The sequence below is a fragment of the Sus scrofa genome, unplaced genomic scaffold (assembly GCF_000003025.6).
Source record: "Sus scrofa isolate TJ Tabasco breed Duroc unplaced genomic scaffold, Sscrofa11.1 Contig26, whole genome shotgun sequence".
Taxonomy (NCBI): Eukaryota; Metazoa; Chordata; class Mammalia; order Artiodactyla; family Suidae; genus Sus; species Sus scrofa.
Window position 1 is genome coordinate 397,427 of NW_018085136.1, and position 20,124 is coordinate 417,550.

The following is a 20,124-nucleotide window of genomic DNA, read 5'->3' on the forward strand; positions in this document are numbered from 1 at the left end:
AGACCTGCTGGTTTCACATTGCAGCTAGGGCTGCATGGCAGGCCCACCCTGCCCCCAGCAGCAGCTACTCATGTTCCCACCTTGTTTAACACTGTCTCAAGCCCTTTACCCATCATGTCTCTCTGTCCACTGGAGGTATCAGAAATTCCAAATTTTGGAGTTCCCGTCGTGGCGCAGTGGTTAACGAATCCGACTAGGAACCATGAGGTTGCGGGTTCGGTCCCTGCCCTTGCTCAGTGGGTTAACAATCCGGCGTTGCCGTGAGCTGTGGTGTAGGTTGCAGACGCGACTAGGATCCCGCGTTGCTGTGGCTCTGGCGTAGGCCGGTGGCTACAGCTCCGATTCAACCCCTAGCCTGGGAACCTCCATATGCCGTGGGAGCGGCCCAAGAAACAGCAACAACAACAACAACAAAAACACAAAAGACAAAAAAAAAAAAAAAGAAAAAGAAATTCCAAATTTTCAAAGCATTTTCAAAATTTTTGTTTGGGATTTTTCAATGGGTCATGTGGTCATAAGGTTCAGTAGTTCCCATACACAGACATTGGTCCATTTCCTGTTCTTGGCATCTCTGTATTTTGTTGGTCCAACTCAGGAAGCAACTTTAAATTTTTTATTGCAGCCATGTCATGGCAGGACTACACATCGTTTCTGGTACCCTGGCTGATCAGATGTGGCTGAGAGGAACAATTTATAAGAGATAATATATTAATTCTTGTGCTTTTGGGGAAGTCTTTGTATTAAACCTGGAATCCCTGGACTCTGGAAAGGTAGTCCAACTGCTAAGAGGGTCTCATGAGGAGTCCATGGGGAATATGACCTGAAGAGATGTTGTTCTTTAAAATGGTCTTGGCTGCAGGCAAGCTGTCCCCACACAATTCATGGGCTATCTTGGCAGTTACCATGGTCTTGGCAGGCTTTGGAGCTATCCTGGTGAAATACTTGGTGTGATGTCCTTGAATAACCTCTATGGCCATGGCAACCTCATGCACCCTGGGAAGAATTCCAGCAAGCAGGTGCTGATGACTAAGATGTGGCTAAAATAATGACTCATCCTCTTAATTGCTAGTACCATTTTCATCCCCAGAACCAGGTTCAAAAAAGGCTACTTTTCTTCCATCCCTTGATGTTTTTGGTGTGTCCTCTCCTCATATTTGAGGGCTGGTTTGGTGGGCTGAGTCTGTGGGACCTTGAAACTAAGGATCTCCAGCATACTCTTGGCTGCATTATGTTTGGTAATGTTCTTCTTTGTGCCAGATCCTTTGGCAGTGTTTTTTTTCCCACCTTTACTTGCATCATAAAGTCCCTGCAGCTTGGGAGGCCTCACTTGGTGGGAAGAAGGTACAATAACTCCTTCTCCTTTTTCACCTGCTGGATCTGGGCCAGTCTGCTAATGGGATACATCACCTGCCCATATTCCTGAGTGCTCTATAACCAGATTATTGACTGTTTTCTTTTTGATTCTGGGCTTCACTTGCTCAACTATAGGCAGAGACAGTAACTTCTTCAGCTCCTCAAGAACAGCTATCCAGCATTTTCCTTTGGAATATTCTTGCTCTTCCCTTCACCTTCTACTATAAACTCCCCAAACTGACACCCTGGTCACAAAGCTGTTCATGTGGGGTGGGCCACTCTCCCGGGAAACCTAAAAATTCACTCGCAAGTTACATTTAAGTGCAATATCAAATACTTGAATGATTTCAGGTTTTTGAGATTTTCTTCTTCTGATTCTCTTCCATTCACCTCCAGATTCTCAGGTGGGGGCTCGTTCTGCAGGACCCTCCAAGCTTTTGCAGCAGCATCATGTTTTGCAGACTGTTTCATCTTTCCTTTCCCATTAAATTGGTGTCCTCCCACATGAAGTTCAACTTGATAAAGTTAAGGTGTTACTGGAAATGGGTAAAAATACCCTGGGAGATAAGCACCTCCTCTTACATCATAGTTATAGGTGGACTGCATCTGAGAGTAAGGGTCTACGGGCTTTTTTGGAAAAAAAATTCCAAATTTCATGAACAGTGCATTTAGTTCTATAGTAGTGGTTATGCTTTCTTGAAAGTAAGTACTCTAGGAAAAATGTGGTTTTATTGGTTCAGTTCTGAGAGGTTGTGTGGTAGGGAACTCTTGCCTGCTGCTCCAAGCTCATCCCAGGCCAGTGGTCATGGGTGGGGGTGACTACAAGGAGGGGAAGGAGGAATGAAGACTGGAGAAGATGAAGAAAAGGCAGGAGGGAAGATGTGGGGTGGTGGCATAGGAGATGGGTGACAGCCAGGGTTGGAGGAAGGGGGAGCCAAGCCAGAAAGAGCAGCCACCCTTACATTTTTTTTAATTTTTTAATAAAGTTTCTTCTAAGTATTAGATAATGGGGAATTAAAGATTATTATTAGATTAATTAAGACTAATATCATAATAATTTATCTATTTCTTCCCCTTATTCCTAATATATATTTTTGCTTGGAAAGATATATCTAGGAACATGATGGTGGTCACCTTTTGTAATATAACCCCCTCTAATCCTGAATCCAATTTCTAACTCCTATAAATGTAGAAAGCATAGTTTTGACATATATTTTAATCTGGTCAATCTTGGGCCTACTATTTCCTAATCTCCTCATTGATTCTAAACTGGAATTTTTATTTTATTTAATCTTAAATATATATGTATGTATGCATATGTGTGTATGTGTGTGTATATATTTATACAACATTCATACAATATAAGTCATATAAATTTGCTACTCATATGTATTAAAATATCTTCATTGACTTCCCATTAAAAACTAAGCATTTTTCAGGGTTTTGAGCTGACAATGAATAAAAGTCAGAGTTCAGCCATCAAGAAGCTTAGAATATGAAGTGAGGGAGGTAGTAATCAAGCAGATTCATAATAGTCAGTTATAATCTGATGGAGTTAATTGCTGAAAAATCAAGTATAAAAGGAGGCCCTGTAACTAGAACACTGACAGGGGAAAGGTTACAGGAATATTTCCCTGGGTAAATATTATCAAAACTAATGGAAAGATTTAAGGCAAAGAAAGTTTAAGAAAAGAGCATACAAAAAACTAGAGTTAAATACATTTCTAATTTCTACATATCCTAAAGTTATGAATGCATTGTGCTCATTCAACCTTACCTTCTGGAACTGATTCTGACTTTAATTAGCAATCTGAGCTTGGGAAACTTATCTGAACATTTTGAAGCCAAGTTTATTCATATATACATATTTAAAAATCCACTAGACTAGGATATCTCCTCACTGTCTTCCAATCCTTTAGTTGTTCTTGTTCACTTCAAACCTAGATGCTCCTGTACTTTCAAAAACAACTAATATATAATCTGAATAAACATAATCTGCATTTATTTTTAAAAATGTATTTAACATGTTTTTATTCTAGTCCATTGTATTATACATTTAAATTTTAAAAAATTGTGTCTTGAACTATTACAGCAATGTTATTACACATCAGTGAGTCAGGTTCAATGTTTTGAACTATATTCTTCTAACCTGCTTTGGTAGAGGTTGCTCCTATTTCTCCTCTTAATTGGTTGATAGTAGATGGCTACCCAGTCTTATCAGTGTATCTCTCCCAAATGATTTTACCTCACAGTGTGATGCAATTAAGATCATCAGAATAATTGCAGTGCATGATTGACTGGGATGCCAATGTAGGCTGAAGATTTATGATGCCATTCCCTATTTTTGAAGACCTGCCTATCTACAGCTCTGCATTTAATGTAGTATAAATGCTCTAAGATTTTCCTGACTCTCAAAATATCATTAGTTTCTTCAAAGGACTTTTTGTTGTAGATTATTAGTGTCTTCTAATTTGCCTTTTAAATCAAGTAGTGATTACCATTTAAAAATTCTTACAAGTAGCTTCCTATGTGATGTTCATCCAGTTCCTCCTAGGGCATGATCTTCAATACAGTACACACAGAACATTTGCTAAAAGCTCTGGGCATCAGCTTACACCTTAGTCATTCAGAGTTATGTGATGAATAAGAAATATTATTCTGGGAGTTCCCGTTGTGGCGCAGTGGTTAACGAATCCGACTGGGAACCATGAGGTTGCGGGTTCGGTCCCTGCCCTTGCTCAGTGGGTTAATGATCCGGCGTTGCCGTGAGCTGTGGTGTAGGTTGCAGACGCGGCTCGGATCCCACGTTGCTGTGGCTCTGGCGTAGGCCGGTGGCTACAGCTCTGATTCAACCCCTAGCCTGGGAACCTCCATATGCTGCTGGAGCGGCCCAAGAAATAGCAACAACAACAACAAAAAAGACAAAAGACAAAAAAAAAAAAAAAAAAAAAAAGAAATATTATTCCATTTGGTATTGGAGAAATAGAAGTAGGATTGTGTATTTTATATACTGGTTATATAAATTTTTCTCTTTTCTAATGAATACTTAACAATGGGTGCAATATAATAAAAGGTGGAGAATCTTGCATTTCTTTTTCATGCGGTATAAATAGACACTTTCACTTAAAAATTGAATATAGCCAAAGCTTAGATATCACAATCTGGTTCCATTGCACACAGGAAGTTTATATGTCTGAATTTCATGTAGCAGATCTTAAATAACTATTCTATGAATATACTCTCTTTTCCTTTTTTTTTTTTTTGCATCAAGGAGACGTATCTGGTACAATTAGATAAATGTTTCTGCTCTGCTTCTGCCTTGTTATAAAATGATGTTATTTGTGATTTGGTATTAAGATGATATTGAGGTACACATTGACCATTTCTTATGATACAATACTTCAAATCCTTAGATATTGTCCTGGGCAGGTTTTTCAATTTTGAATATAATTGAGGCCATCATTACTGATGAGTTAGAAATATTTTAAGCCCAGAAATTATACTGTACTCCCCATTTTTTGTTTTTATCTTAAAACATTATATCACATTAATTAAAGCAAAAATGATAAAGGACATTTTATAGATGGCCATGGAAATTGAGACTATATATTATATGTGAGTTCAGGAAGTTTATACAGTGGACCCTCCTTGTATTTTCCCTCATGGATTCATTTAACATAAATCCATAGGTTTCTATCCAGAGTTGTAGCAACCACTGGAAGTGTCCATATGTAATTCAGGACTTAGTTCATCCTGAAACACCAATTTCTCTTTCTCATATCTCATCACAAACAATATTTATAGGGCATAGTGTATACAGGTAAAAAAACATGTAATATACATGTAATGAACACTATGCCCAGTGAACAGAGCTTCATTGCTCAGTAAAACAAATGTAATGTAGTAAATAAAGGGTTTTCATATTGTAACATTATACTGAATCAATATATCAGTGTTTTAGTGATGATTAACTAGGGATGCAAACTAAAAGACAATATATAATTTCATTCTTTTTTATTTTATAGTAGATCTGTGAATTCTCATACTTAATTCCAGGGGAAATACCAAAGATTCCAAAGAACTGTGTGCCCTCTGTGCTTACAAAAACATCTGCTCTGACTGTCTATTCTTTAACTAGGGTCATTCATCAATAATTTTGTAATGAATTAAAGAAAACAAGATACAATGCCAAATAGAACTAAGGATTTTGTCACAATATTAGTGTAACTGATGTAGAATGTTTTCCTTGGAATACTCATATTTCATGTCCCTAAACTGGGAAATTTAGAAGAAAACCCTTTGGGCAAAATTTGATGAAATAATTAGTAAAGAACAGGTCATTGGCCAAAATTTTCCTAGTTTTGTCTGATTTCACTCTTATTTACTGAATGGGTGAAGACCTCTCAGTGGAAGATGAGACTATGAGAGGGTTTTATTTATGTTATGCTCCTCTTCCATATTGATGGAGGCATCAGCATTGCTGACCAGTCTGTTGTTCTCCAGTGGAATCATTTCAACATAATTACACCATTTGGTGACTATGGGGATCTTTAAGCACTTGCATGACCTCACTTGGCTGGTTAGTAGTGGCAGGTTAGTAGTTAGTAGTTAGTAGTGACTCTAAAATGATGGTGCCTTATTTTTTCACTTCAAAGGATACTGTTTTCCTCTGCAGACTCCTGTCCAAGAGACTTTCTGGATCACTATGCCTTGTCATTCTGGAAGCCTTCAAAACCAGGCAATTGTGTTCCAGTTTCAAGATCTAACATGCATCTTAGCTCATTCCCAGATCAGTGCACACACTCTCCTCTCATTATTGGGATGCACTTCCTTTTTGCTCTGTATTCTCCCCCATTCTCTTCTATGCTGTCTCATCACTGAAATTCTGGTCAAGATGTACTAAATTGTGAAATACACTAATGGTTCATAAGCACAGTTTATGAAAACCCTATCTAGACTTCTCTCAACTTCGGTAAAGACAAACACAACCTCCTGTAATTATTTCATAGCAGCATCTCCCTTCCTCTAAGCCATTTCCTTCACTGCTTTTATAACATAAAGTGTAATAATCCCATTAATCTTAGGAAATTCCAAATGTTTTATTCTACATTTCTCTTGAGTAAATATGGCATCTCTTCATCCTCCTTATCCTTATAGTAGAGAGATACATAAGAAAAATTTTGCTAAAGTTTTGCTAAATTGACTTACGCATGGAGAAAATATTGTGTAAACCCACCACATAATTTTCTACTAAATAAACCTCCAAATATTATAACACTGGGCTACAATATAATGACAGAGGGACAGAATGTTTTTTAATATGATGCATAGACACTAAAGATTTCACTAAAACATATAATGTGTCAAATACTTAAAAATATCAACTGGTATTTTGTAGGTTATACAATTTCTATTTATTGATTAAATTTACATATGAATCTACCACAATTGGCCAAATATCCTATCTCCACTTGTACCTTGATAGCACTGTACATTTTCTTGCTAGATAGTATTTCATTATATGGATGGCTACAATAAGCCAAATTTCATTTTGGATAAAGCGTATTTGTCATTTAAATATATAGAAGTGTTATTTTGAGGGAAGTCATGAAGACCTTCAGTTTTGCTGCTAGACAGGGGCTGATCCAATTCAGAGTGGAGTGGGAAAAAACACTATTTGCAGGGTTGTCTTCAAAACAACTGTGATTTCAGTGGCTTTTATTGGAAAGGCCAAAGTTATAGACAATGTGAGGCCCAAGACTGGTATAATACTGGTTTTTATAACCAACAGAATCATATCAGCTGCAGATTTAATAGAGAGCTCAATAATCAGCCATTTAAGATATGTAAATTAAAACCACAGCAAGTGTCACTACATATCAACTAAAATGACTCTAATCAAAATAACTGCCAGTACCAAGTATTATTATGAAGAAGCTGAAACATTAATATTTCTGTGGGGATTAAAAACTTTGGAAAACTTTTAGGCAGTTGTACAAATGGTAGTCTTATAGCCTCTCCAATCATCCCAGAAATTCTACTCCAAGATATTGATCTGAGAAAAATAAAAACATATTTATAAGCCTGAAAGTCTTATGTGAAATTCATAGCAGCATTACCTACATAAGGCAAAAAATACAGCAAACCAAATGTCTACCAATTGGTAAATGGATAAACAAAACATATCCACACACAAAAATACTTCTCAGTAATAAAACAGATAATATTTCTAATACATGCTACACCATGAAAGAAACACAAAAAATTTGTTGAGTGAAATAAGCCAGACATAAAAGTTTATACATTACATGATGTCAATTATATGAAAATTCCTAATATGGCAAATACATGATTCAGAATGTAAATCACTAGTGGCTTGTAGGTAGAGTGGAATTAAAAATCAAATGGAAATGTGCAGAAAGGAAATTTTTGTGGTGACAAATATTTACAACAGAGCATGTTTACACTTGCAAAACTCTATTTATTTAAAAGTATTGACTTTATAAAGCTACAACTTTGGAGGTAGATATAGATAATGGTATGGTTGCATAATTCAATAGACTTACTAAAAGAAAAAAAATATTAAAATGGTTTCACTTACAATTAATTTAATTCCAATAGGTAAATTTCAAGGTATATGTAAATAATGCTATGAAGAATATCACTAATTAACAATATGGTTTTCTTAATGTTGTGGATAAGTCCCAATTTATATAGCCATTATATAATATGTAGCATCATTAATTACTATGTATATGCTATAAATATCTAAATTTAGTTGAACTTTTTATAATGAAAATATGAATTAAACACAATTCAATATTAATGCAGTTTCATGTAGTTGTTGGGAGTGCAGGTTTTTGAGTTAAATTTGTTTTGATTCCTAGCTCCATCCTATATTATCCAGTAGATTTTGGCCACCGTTATCTTATTTGAAAATTGGCTTAAAATTCAAACACTATTTGTTTTGAGTTAAAATAAACAAATAGATTAGTATAAGTGTAGAAATAAATGATGCCTATAAATTGCTTAACATACTGCCAGAAATAGTGTACTGCATGAAAGTTATAGCAGTCACAATTTTTTATCCATTCTTAATTTTTATATTTTCACTTAAATTAACTCACAAACCAGAAATGGATTTTTGTCTAAAAATTGTGGTAATAATAGATAATACACATATCTTCCTGTTTTAGGAATTATGACGATATTCACCTGTCCCTTTTCTGGCAATTGCTTCAGCTTTGCTTTTTCATGGATTATAATCATATTTTGTCTTATGTTAAGTGACTTCATGGTTTGTCTCTATTGTCACACGTAGGTCATGATGAATAGTGTCAGCTCCCATTGAATAACAGAAGCTACTAGGCTGTAGGGAAGCCTTTAAGTCCAATGTGTTGGTTTCAGATTTTTTTCCTTCCATCTATGGCTAATATGCTCAAGTCACAATTCAGAAATATCACACAGAATTCTTGTACCATAGAACTTGTCCTTGTAATGTGTTTTCTTTTCCATTATGTTTTTCTAATTGCATGTGTCCTTGAACAGATGTTTGGGCTAAGAATGTATAGAATGAATCATAATAGGCTATGAATATATTGTGCCGTATATTAGATTCCTGTTATATAGCATAGGAAACATTACACCATGCATCTGCATATCCAACCTTGTTCTCTTCCACAGTCTCTTTTGGTTTTCCATCTCACCCCATCCACATTGACACGGTACTTTTTTATCCATTGTGCCATTTGTGACTCTAACAACGTATTGTTTGGTATGAGACAATATCTGTTTTTTTTCTTTTATTTTATTTCATATTTTTCCCACTGTACAACATGGGGATCAAGTTATCCCTACATGTACACATTTGTCCCCACCCTTGGTTCTGTTGCAATATGAGCATCTAAACATATTTCTCAATGCTACTCAGCAGGATCTCCTTGTAAATCTATTCTAAGTTGTGTCTGATAAGCCCAAGCTCCCAATCCCTCCCACTCCCGCCCCCTCCCATCAGGCAGCCACAAGTCTTTTCTCCAAGTCCATGATTTTTTTTCTGAGGAGATGTTCATTTGTGCTGGACATTAGATTCCAGTTATAAGTGATATCATATGGTATTTGTCTTTGTCTTTCTGGCTCATTTCACTCAGGATGAGTCTCTAGTTCCATCCATGTGGCTGCAAATGGCATTATGTCATTCTTTTTATGGCTGAGTAGTATTCCATTGTGTATATATACCACCTCTTCCAAATCCAATCATTTGTTGATGGACATCTGGGTTGTTTCCATGTCGTGGCTATTGTGAATAGTGCTGCAATGAACATGCAGCTGCATGTGTCTCTTTTAAGTAGAGTTTTGTCCAGATATATGCCCAAGAGTGGGATTGTGGGGCCATATGGAAGTTCTATGTATAGGTTTCTTAGGTATCTCCAAACTGTTCTCCATAGTGGCTGTACCAGTTTCTATTCCCACCAACAGTGCAGGAGGGTTTCCTTTTCTCCACAGCCCCTCCAGCACTTGTTATTTGTGGAGTTATTAATGAGGGCCATTCTGACCGGTGTGAGGTGGTATCTCGCGGTAGTTTTGACTTGCATTTCTCTTCTAATCAACGATGTTGAGCATGTTTTCATGTGTTTGCTGGCCATCTGTATATCCTCCTTGGAGAACAGTCTATTCAGGTCTTCTGCCCATTTTTCCATTGATTGATTGGCTTCTTTGCTGTTGAGTTGTATAAGCTGCTTATATATTCTGGAGATTAAGCCCTTGTCCGTTGCATCATTTGAAACTCTTTTCTCCCATTCTGTAAGTTGTCTTTTGGGTTTCTTTTGGGTTTCCTTTGCTGTGCAAAAGCTTTTCAGTTTGATTAGGTCCCATGGGTTTATTTTTTCTCTTATTTCTATTGCTTTGGGAGACTGACCTGAGAAAATCTTCATGAGGTTGATGTCAGAGAGTGTTTTGCCTATGTTCTCTTCTAGGAGTTTGATGGTGCCCTGTCTTATATTTAAGGCTTGAAGCCATTTTGAGTTTATTTTTGTGCATGGTGTGAGGGTGTGTTCTAACTTCATTGCTTTGCATGCAGCTGTCCAGGTTTCCCAGCAATGCTTGCTGAATAGACTTTCTTCTTCCCATTTTATGTTCTTGCCTCCCTTGTCAAAGATTAATTGACCATAGGTGTCAAGGTTTATTTCCAGGTTCTCTATTCTGATCCATTGGTCCATCTGTCTGTTTTGATACCAGTACCACACGGTTTTGATGACTGTGGCTTTGTAGTATTTCTTGAAGTCTGGGAGAGTTATGCCTCCTGCTTGGTTTTTGTTTCTCAGGATTGCTTTGGCGATTCTGGGTCTTTTGTGGTTCCATATGAAATGTTTGGATTGTTTTTTGTAGTTCTGTGAAAAATGTCCTGGGTAATTTGATAGGGATTGCATTGAATCTGTAGATTTCTTTGGGTAGTATGGCCATTTTTACAATATTGATTTTTCTAATCCAGGACCATGGAATACCTTTCCATTTCTTTACATCTTCTTTGATTTCTTTGATTAAAGTTTTATAGTTCTCAGCATGTACGTCCTTTACCTCTTTGGTCAGGTGTATTCTGAGGTATTTGATTTTGTGAGGTGCAATTTAAAGAGGTATTGTATTTTTGTATTCCTTTTCTAATATTTCATTGCTGGTATACAGAAATGAGACTGACTTCAGAATGTTAATCTTATATCCTGCTACTTTGCTGAATTTATTAATCAGTTCAAGTAGTTTCTGGGGTGAGTCCTTAGGTTTTCTATGTATAATATCATGTCATCTGCATACAGTGACAGTTTGATCTCTTCTTTTCCTATATGGATGCCTTTGATTTCTTTTGTTTGTCTAATTGCTGTGGCTAGGACTTCCAAAATTATTTTGAAGAGCAGTGGTGAGAGTGGGCCTCACTGTCTTGTTCCAGATTTGAGGGAGAAGGCTTTCAGTTTTTCCCCATTGAGGATTATATTTGCTGTGGGTTTATCATAATTGTCTTTAATTATATTCAGGAATGTTCCCTCTATACCCACTTTGCCAAGGGTCTTGATCATGAATGGATGTTGGACTTTGTCAAATGCTTTTTATGCATCTATTGAGATGATCATATGTTTTTTGACTTTTCTTTTGTTAATGTGGTGTATGATGCTGATTGATTTGCGTATGTTGAACCATCCTTGTGCACCTGGGATGAACCCAACCTGGTCATGTTGTATGATTTTTTTGATATGTTGGTGGATTCGGTTGGCTAAGATTTTGTTGAGAATTTTTGCATCTATATTCATCAAAGATATTGGCCAATATTTTTCTTTTTTGCTGGTATCTTCCTCTGGTTTTGGAATTAGGGTGATGGTGGCATCACAGAATGTCTTTGGGAGTATTCCTTCCTCTTCAACTTTTTGAAAGAGTTTACGGAGGATGGGCGCCAGATCCTCTTTATATGTTTGATAGAATTCACCTGTGATGCCACCTGGTCCTGGACTTTTATTTGTGGGGAGTGTTTTTATGGCTTCTTCGATTTCATTTCTAGTCATTGGTCTGTTCAGTTGGTCTGTTTCTTCTTGATTCAGTTTCAGCAGGCTGTAAGATTCTAGAAAATTGTCCATTTCTTCAAGATTGTCAAATTTGTTGCCATATATTTTTTCATAGTATTCTCTTATGGTTTTTTTGTATTTCTGCAGTATCTGTTGTGATTTCTCCTTTTGCATTTATATTTGTTTATTTGGGTTCTTTCTCTCCTCTTTTTAGTGAGTCTGCCCAGTGTTTTGTCAATTTTGTTTACCTTTTCAAAGAACCAGCTCTTGGTTTTATTAATTTTCTCTATTTTTTGAATCTCTATTTTATTTATTTTTTCTTTGATCTTTATAATTTCCTTCCTTCTGCTGACTTTAGGACTTTTTTATTCTTCTTTTTCTAATTCGTTTTGGTGGAGGGTTAAGTTGTCAATTTGGGACCTTTCTTCTTTCTTGAGAATGGCCTGCATCACTATAAATTTCCCTCTGAGCACTGCTTTTGCAGCATCCCATAGATTTTGAGAGTTTGTGTCTTCATTGTCATTTGTCTCAAGGTATTTTTCAATTTCCTTCTTGATTTCCTCACTGATCCATTGGTTTCTTAGTAGCATGTTTTCAGTCTCCATGTAGTAGGTTTTTTCTCATTTCTTTTCCAGTGGTTGATTTTTAATTTCGTGGTGTTTTGGTCAGAGAAGATACTTGAGATAATTTCTGTGCTCCTAAATTTGTTGAGGTTAGCTTTTTGTCCCAATATGTGGTCAATTCTTGAGAATGTTCTATGCGCACTTGAGAAGAATGTGTATTCTGATTTTTTGGATGTAGTGTCCTGAAGATTTCAATTAAGTCTAACTTTTCTATTGTTTCCTTTAGGATCTCTGTTGCTTTATTGGTTTTCTGTCTAGAGGATCTGTCCATTGATGTGAGGGGGGTATTAAGGTCTCCTACCATGACTGTATTCCCATCAATTTCTCCCTTTATGTCCGTTAGTATTTGTTGTATGTATCTGGGTGCTCCTGTATTTGGGGCATATATGTTGACGATAGTAATATCCTCTCCTTGGATGGATCCCTTAATCATTAAATAGTGTCCTTCTTTTTCTTTCTCTATGTCTTTTGTTTTAAAGTCTATTTTGTCTGATATGAGTGTTGCAACTCCTGCTTTTCTGTCATGTCTATTGTCGTGAAATATTTTTTCCCACCCCTTCACTTTCATTCTGTATATATCTTTTGTCCCAAGGTGAGTTTCTTGTAGGCAGTGTATTGAAGGTTTTTGCCTTTTTATCCACTCAACCACTCTGTGTCTTTTTATTGCAGCACTCAGTCCATTGACATTTAAAGTGATAATTGATAGATGATTATTTATTGCCATTTTGAACCTCGTGTTCCAGTTGATTCTATGGTTCTCGATTCTTCCTTTCTTTTTTTTATTTTTTTTTTTGGTTGGATGGTCTCTGGTTATTATCTGCTTGAGTGGTTTTTTTTCATTTTTTGTGAATGCAATGATTGGTTTTAGCTTGTGGTTGTTGTGTTTATTAAGTATGCTAACCCCTTCCTACAAGGGTATGTTTTAGCCTGATGGTCCTGTAGGTTCAAATTCTTCATTACTATACTAAAATTAAGAAGAGAAACAAACAAAGAAAAGGGTTTATTTATTTCCTTACTACCCTTGCCCACATTTTATGATTGTGATAACTATTTTTTTCTTTTTATTTTTATTTTATTTGAAACATATTCATGATTAAATCTGTGTGCTGGCTTATTTGCGGGACTGCTCTCTGATTGTGATTTCCTCAATCCTAGTTTTTTTTTTTCTTTTTCCTCTCTTTCTTTACTTCCTTTCTTTTTGGTTTAGAGAAGCCCTTTCAGTATTTCTTTTATCCTGGGATTTGTGTTGCTGTATTTTAGGTTTTTTTTATTGGAAAAGTTTTTATTAATCCTTCTATTTTAAATGATATTCCTGCTGGATAGAGTATTCCAGGTTGCATTTTTTTTTCCTTTTAGCTCTTTAAATATCTCTTGCCAATCCCTCCTGTCCTGTAGTGTTTCTGTAGAGAAATCAGCTGATAATCTTATGAGGGTTCCCTTGTAGGTAACATTCTGCTTTTCTCTTGCTGCCTTTAGGATCCTCTCTTTATCACTAACTTTTGCCATTTTTATTATGATGTGTCTTGGTGTGGGCCTATTTGGGTTCAACTTGTTTGGGGCCCTCTGTGCTTCTTGTATCTTGAATCCAGTATCCTTTAGATTTGGGACGTTTCCAGCGATAATTTCTTCAAATATATTTTCCATCCCCTTATCTTTTTCTACTCCTTCTGGAATTCCTTTTATGCATATATTGGACCACTTTATATTATCCCATTGGTCTCTTATATTGCTTTCCTGTTTTTTGATTTGGTTTTCTGTCTGCTGACCTGATTTGGTGATTTCCATTATTCTATCTTCTACATCAGTGATTCGTTCTTCTGCATTATTCATTCTGGTTTTTACTGCCCCTAGTTCAGTTTGCATCTCTGCAAATGAATGTTCTAGTTTTTCTTGGCTCCTCCTTATATTTTCTAGTTCCTTTCTGAGGGTATCTGCATTACTGTTCATATCTTCTCTTAATTCCTTCAGTATCTTCACTATTTCTCTTTTGAACTCCAGGTCTGTCAGACTGCAGAGATCTGTTTCATTGTTGACTGTTTTAGGTGAGTTCTCCTGTTGGTTTGACTGGGGGTGATTTCTCAGCTTCTTCATCTTGCTTGTTGTTTTCTTTCTCCTGAGGGAGTTGTACTCTCCGTTACCAGGCAGTGTTTGTCTTATCACTGCCATGGAATGTTTCCTGAGAGCTGGTGTTGTTGGTCTGTCTTTTTTGAGGCAGTGTGGCTTTTCTGGATTTTTGATGGGTTAACAGAGTCTCTTTGTAGCAAATGAGGACTTTGTGAGGGCAGAGAGGACTGGGAAGTCCACACCACAATGGTAGCAGATTTCACTCGGTCAGGCAGAGCTTGCCCTGGTGTTTTCAGCCTGTGGGGTTCTTGCAGAGGGTTGGCAGTGTTGGGCAGCTATTCTTCAGGAGTGCAGCCCTCCCCACTGAGTGGAGCAGCTATCTGGGTCACTGAGAACCCAAGAGGCTCTTCCCCAGGGCAGCCTGACTCAGAAGGACTGTCTGAGAATTAGGCAGATGTTTTCACAGCCCAGCCAGCCTTGTTGTAGCTTTTCTGGGCTGCAGGGGGTCCTGCTGCGTGCTGGCAGTTCTGTGCAGTTGTTCAGCAAGAGTGCAGATCCCCCTGAGAGCTTTGGAAGCTAGCTGTGCCACTGCAAACCCAAGAGGCTCTTCCCCAACTTGGAAAGACTGACTGAGAATTAGGCAGATCTTTTCATGGCCTGGCCAAGCTTGATCTAGCTTTTCTGGGCTGCAGGCCTTTTCCTGGGGGCTGGTGGTGTTTGGTGCTGCTCTGCAGGGGTGTAGCCCCTCCAAAGGGCAAGCAGGTCAGTGCAGGGACTGCCCCTGAGGTGGTAGGCTTCAGGCAATTGTTGATGCTAGCCCTCCCAGTTGGCAGGCAGCCCCAGGTCTGGTGAGTGCATAGGGGGTAGCAGGGGTGGGGATGGGGTGAGGTGATGCACTGGGAAGCACAGCTTTCTGATAGCTAGCAGGCAGGTAAGCTTGCTGTGGCATGGGGAGTATTCTCTGGGGACCCACCCCTTCTTCTCTCCCCTCCCCAGCACAGGTGCAGACCAGGCTCTTCTCCCAGGTTCCCTCTGATTTAGCTTTCCACTTCCCTGCCCCTTGAGTATTGATCCCTTCCTCTGCAACAGCTTTGTTTTCTAGTCTCCCTGGCAGTCTCTGCCCCATCAAACTTGACAGACCGGTTTCTAGACCTCCCAAGCAATCTCCACTCCACCCCACCCCCCTAAGCCCTTTCCCAGGGACTAACCTCCAGAGCCTAGGTCTCAGTGCCCAGCCCCCACAGAGGCATCTCAATTTTTGGTGACTGTGCCCATAGTTCAGATGGTCTGTTTGGTTCTCTATCTGCTTTTCAGAACTCCAACTTACTGATACACTCTTCTCTGCATCTGGAGATTCCTCCAGTTCATTTGATCTTTCCCCTGAGTAGGTGACTTTCTAGGGTGCAGAATCCCTTTCTCCTCCACAGTTCCCTTTCAGGAGCACCCATCCAGCTCAGATTCACCTTCTCTCACTCTCCTCTTTTCTCCTGTTTTACCTAGTAATGTCACAAAATTCTTGCCATTATTGGAGTTTAGTTTCTTCTGCCAGTGACTGGTTGCTGTTCTGTGTGAGTCATTTATCCTGTAGATGTGTTTTTTTTTTGTTATGTTTGTGGGAGAGTGTAAGCATGTCCCCCTACTCTTCCACCATCTTGTCTCCTCCCCCTTACATTTGTTTTTATTCAAATAATTCATGTTTATTTTTCTGGTCTTTCCACTACAACAAGGATTTTTTTTGAGGTGAAGATTATGAAAATATTTATACAATCTATCATCAAAATGCATATAGCACTATTTAGAGCAAGTTTATAAGATGAAATTGAAGATAGGAAAAAAGATCTAAAATTGGTGACTGCACCTTAGATGTGTATTTCCTTTAGGAGTCTCTGAAGATAAAAATGAAAACATGTCATTATCTCTTTAGTATTTTCAGATTTATTTACCATAAAACTTAATTTTTAAAAAGAAATCTTTGGTGTTTAGTAGGATGCAAATTCATTTTCAAAAGTCCATTTATTATCTTTCTTTTTAGTTATCTACAATTAATTTTATGTGCTATCCCCAGATTTAATACATGAAAATTATTTAAAATTTGCTTAACACATAATAATCTGTATAAGTGTTATCATTTAAAATGATTACAATGCATATGAAGAGTTCCTTAATCTATACTGGCCCATTAGAGTACCAAGTATTTTTACTATTTCATTAGATAGTAGAATAATAAGAATCAGGAAAGTAACATCTATCTGAATGAGGGTTTGAAATTCAGCAAAAGCAATAAAAACAAAGGAGTCCTTTTAAAATTTTCAAAAATGAATGTTCTTTTGCTGAGTCTAAATATAAACAGATTCATTTAAAACTAAATTTGACATGGGACAAAAATGCTTCCTGCCTGCCTGTTTGCAGTGAAGTTAAATATAATGCTTACCTTTGTGGATTGAGTTAAAAGAGGGAAAATGAGAAATTTTCTTTGACTGTTACCTAATTCACTTTTATTTGAAACAGAGGTTGGCTATCATCTATAATATGTTCTACTGTCATAATACGTAGTATTTTTTAAATAGGAAATGTTCTTCTCCCTGGGGATCACTTACTAATTGAACTAAAACTTTCTGCCTGCCAATCGAGGAGTTTGGCACAACAACCAAAAACATATCTGTGTATAACATCCTTTCTCTAAATTGTTTATCTCTCTTCCTATATTGTGCAATTATTAGGAAATAGAAGTCTTATAAAACCAGAAATTTATGTTTACATATTACCTGCAACATAAGCTAAGGTGTTCTAAAAAGATGCAATTGTACAATATCTTAAATTAAACAGAATTTATTTCACTGTCTTTATAAATTCAAAAGTAGGGAATTCTTTTGTGAGTTAAAGATCAGGCATTATCACTGCAAGGGTTCAAGTTGCTACTATGGCAATGGTTTTATCCCTGGCTTGGGAACTTCTACATGCACTGTGCATAGCCACCCAACCCCCAAAAGAAATTCAGAAATACAAAATCTAGGGACTTCAGAGAGCCATGTTTCTTATATTTTCCTGCTTTTCCATTCTTAGATATAACTTCAGCACCTTCCAATAAGGTAAAGAAGAGGAAGCAAAGAACAGAGCAATTGCTGACATCTGCATTCATCTCATTAACAAGGATTGAGTGATCTCTTCACACTCAGCTGGAAAGGAGGCTGGGAAATTGAGTATTTCAAGTCTCCAAACTCTAAAGTATATTGGTTTAGGGATAGAAGATTTACTCTGGTATATCCTAAATGTGTCTACAACATCTTCTACATTGTTTTATGTGAATCTTTCTGTATGACTTCTCTCTTGCTGTTGTAGTAAATTACCACAAATTTAGTGGCTTAAAAAATGCACATTTATTACCTTGGAGCTTTATTGATCATGGACCCAAAATGTGCCTCACAAAGCAAAAATCACAGTGTCAGCAGGGCTGCATTATTCCCTGTATGTTTTAGTAGGGATTCAATTATTCTTGTTTACTTAGATTATTGGCAGAGCTTACTTCCTTGAGATCATGGGACTGAAGACTCTTTCCTTGCTAGTTGCCAGCAAACTGTCATTTTCAGCTTTAAGATATCATGATATTCCTTGGCTCATGACCCCAGCAGGCTTTGGCATGAAACCCCTTTCTACATGATTGGTTTGTCATAAAATATTTTTTGAATACATTATTTCTTTCTTTTCCTCTTTTTAGGGATTGTGTGATCAGATGGAACCTATTTGGATAATCACCACATCTCAAAATTTTTGACATTAATCCTATTGACAAAGCCTATTTTCTCAAGTAATGTAGCACATTTATAATTTCCAGGGGCTTGGGTTTATCTCTCAGGGGTAATTATTCTCTCTTTTTAAAAATTTATTTTTGTTTTATTTATTTATTTATTTATTTAATTGCCACACTCACAGCAGATGTGAGTTCCCTGGCCAGGGATTTAATATAAGCTGCTTCAGAGAGCTATGTCATAGCTGTGGCAACATTGGATCCTTTTAACTCACTGTGCTGGGCCAGGAATAGAACCTGTGCCTCAGCAGTGGCTGGAGTCCCTGAAGTTGGAATCTTAACCCACTGTGCACAGTAGCAGCTCCAACCATTATTCTCTTTATCATAATATCCAAATGAAATAGGATTTTTGGCTTCTGTGGTATTCATTTGATTAGATCCCTAATTGACATAAATTATTCAGTGATGCATCATATAATATCACATCCTAGGATAAAGCTGATCAAGTGACTTAGGAGTAAGATCCTACTTTTTTCATGTTAAATGTTGGGTTTTACACATAAAATTTAAAGGTCATATTTCATGAGGGCAGCACCAAGAATATATTCCCTCTGAATTTTCCAAGTACTTGAGATATTTCCTTGTGTCCACCATACCAGGTCACTACATTAGATGTGTATTTATACTTATATGACTAAAGTATTTAGATCAGTATCATACCTTTAACTCCTCACTTGCCATCCTCATAGCACAATTCTTGATGCTGCCCTTAGGTGGAAAGTGCATTTAGTGACAAGACATCTTGCAGGCTTTGTTGTCTAAGAAATTTTACCATCCTCATATCTAATCCTAACAAAATTTGTATTTGGGCATCTGGTAATGATCTTGACAATTTCAATTCATGAGACAAAATGATATTTGGGTAACCAATCAAAAAACTGGGTTGTATTGGAACATCTGCAGTCACCTCTCTCTACTGAGAGCTACTCAACTTCATGATTCCTGCTTGCCATATGATTTCTCTTGCAGGTTTAATGTGACACTTGGTCCTTGGATTTGCGTGAAAAGGAATCCTATATAAAGGCTGAAGAAATTTGCCATTCTTTCCTGGATTTATGTGCAAAATGATTGTTTTAAGTGTTACATATTTTTTCATGACTGTTATTACCATAACTGCATATTCATTGAAAAATTCTTTGTTATTTATGGCCACATCTGTAGCATATGGAAATTCCAGAGCTAGGGGTTGAGTCAAAGCTGTAGCTGCCGGTCTATGCTGCAGCCACAGAATGTAGGATCCAAGCTGTGTCTACAAACTATACCACTGCTCATAGCAACACCAGATCCTTAACCAACTGAGACAGGCCAGGGATCAAACCTGCATCCTCATGATGTTAATCAGGTGCATTACTACTGAACCACAATGGGAACTCCCTAATTTTTTCTTGTTATATTGATTTACAATGTTCTGTCCTGAATAAATATTTTTCAAAAGTGAATGAAGACCAAAAGTAAGATTTTTGTATCAGGTGCAAAGTTATATATCAACCATTCTCAGACAGAAGTTAGCAGTAAAGGCTGGAACAGATAAATAATTCATTCACAATATTTGGTGTTCTGATGGGAAAATAATATAAAGTTTCACATAGCATTTTTCCTGTGCTTAGGAATTTGAAAGGGATCACCTCTCTTGTACAATGCATTGGTCCTTAGAGAAATAAAAACACCTTTGCCCGACCCAAATTCCTGGTAATTAGGACAGACATATAAGCTGAAGATATAATGTCTGTAGTGA

The 20,124-nt window shown here is 37.1% G+C and overlaps 1 pseudogene; it reads right to left on the minus strand.

The window, feature by feature from the left end:
• Positions 1-521: 521 nt before the first annotated feature.
• Positions 522-19,115, minus strand: LOC100513490 (annotated as a pseudogene).
• Positions 19,116-20,124: the final 1,009 nt, after the last annotated feature.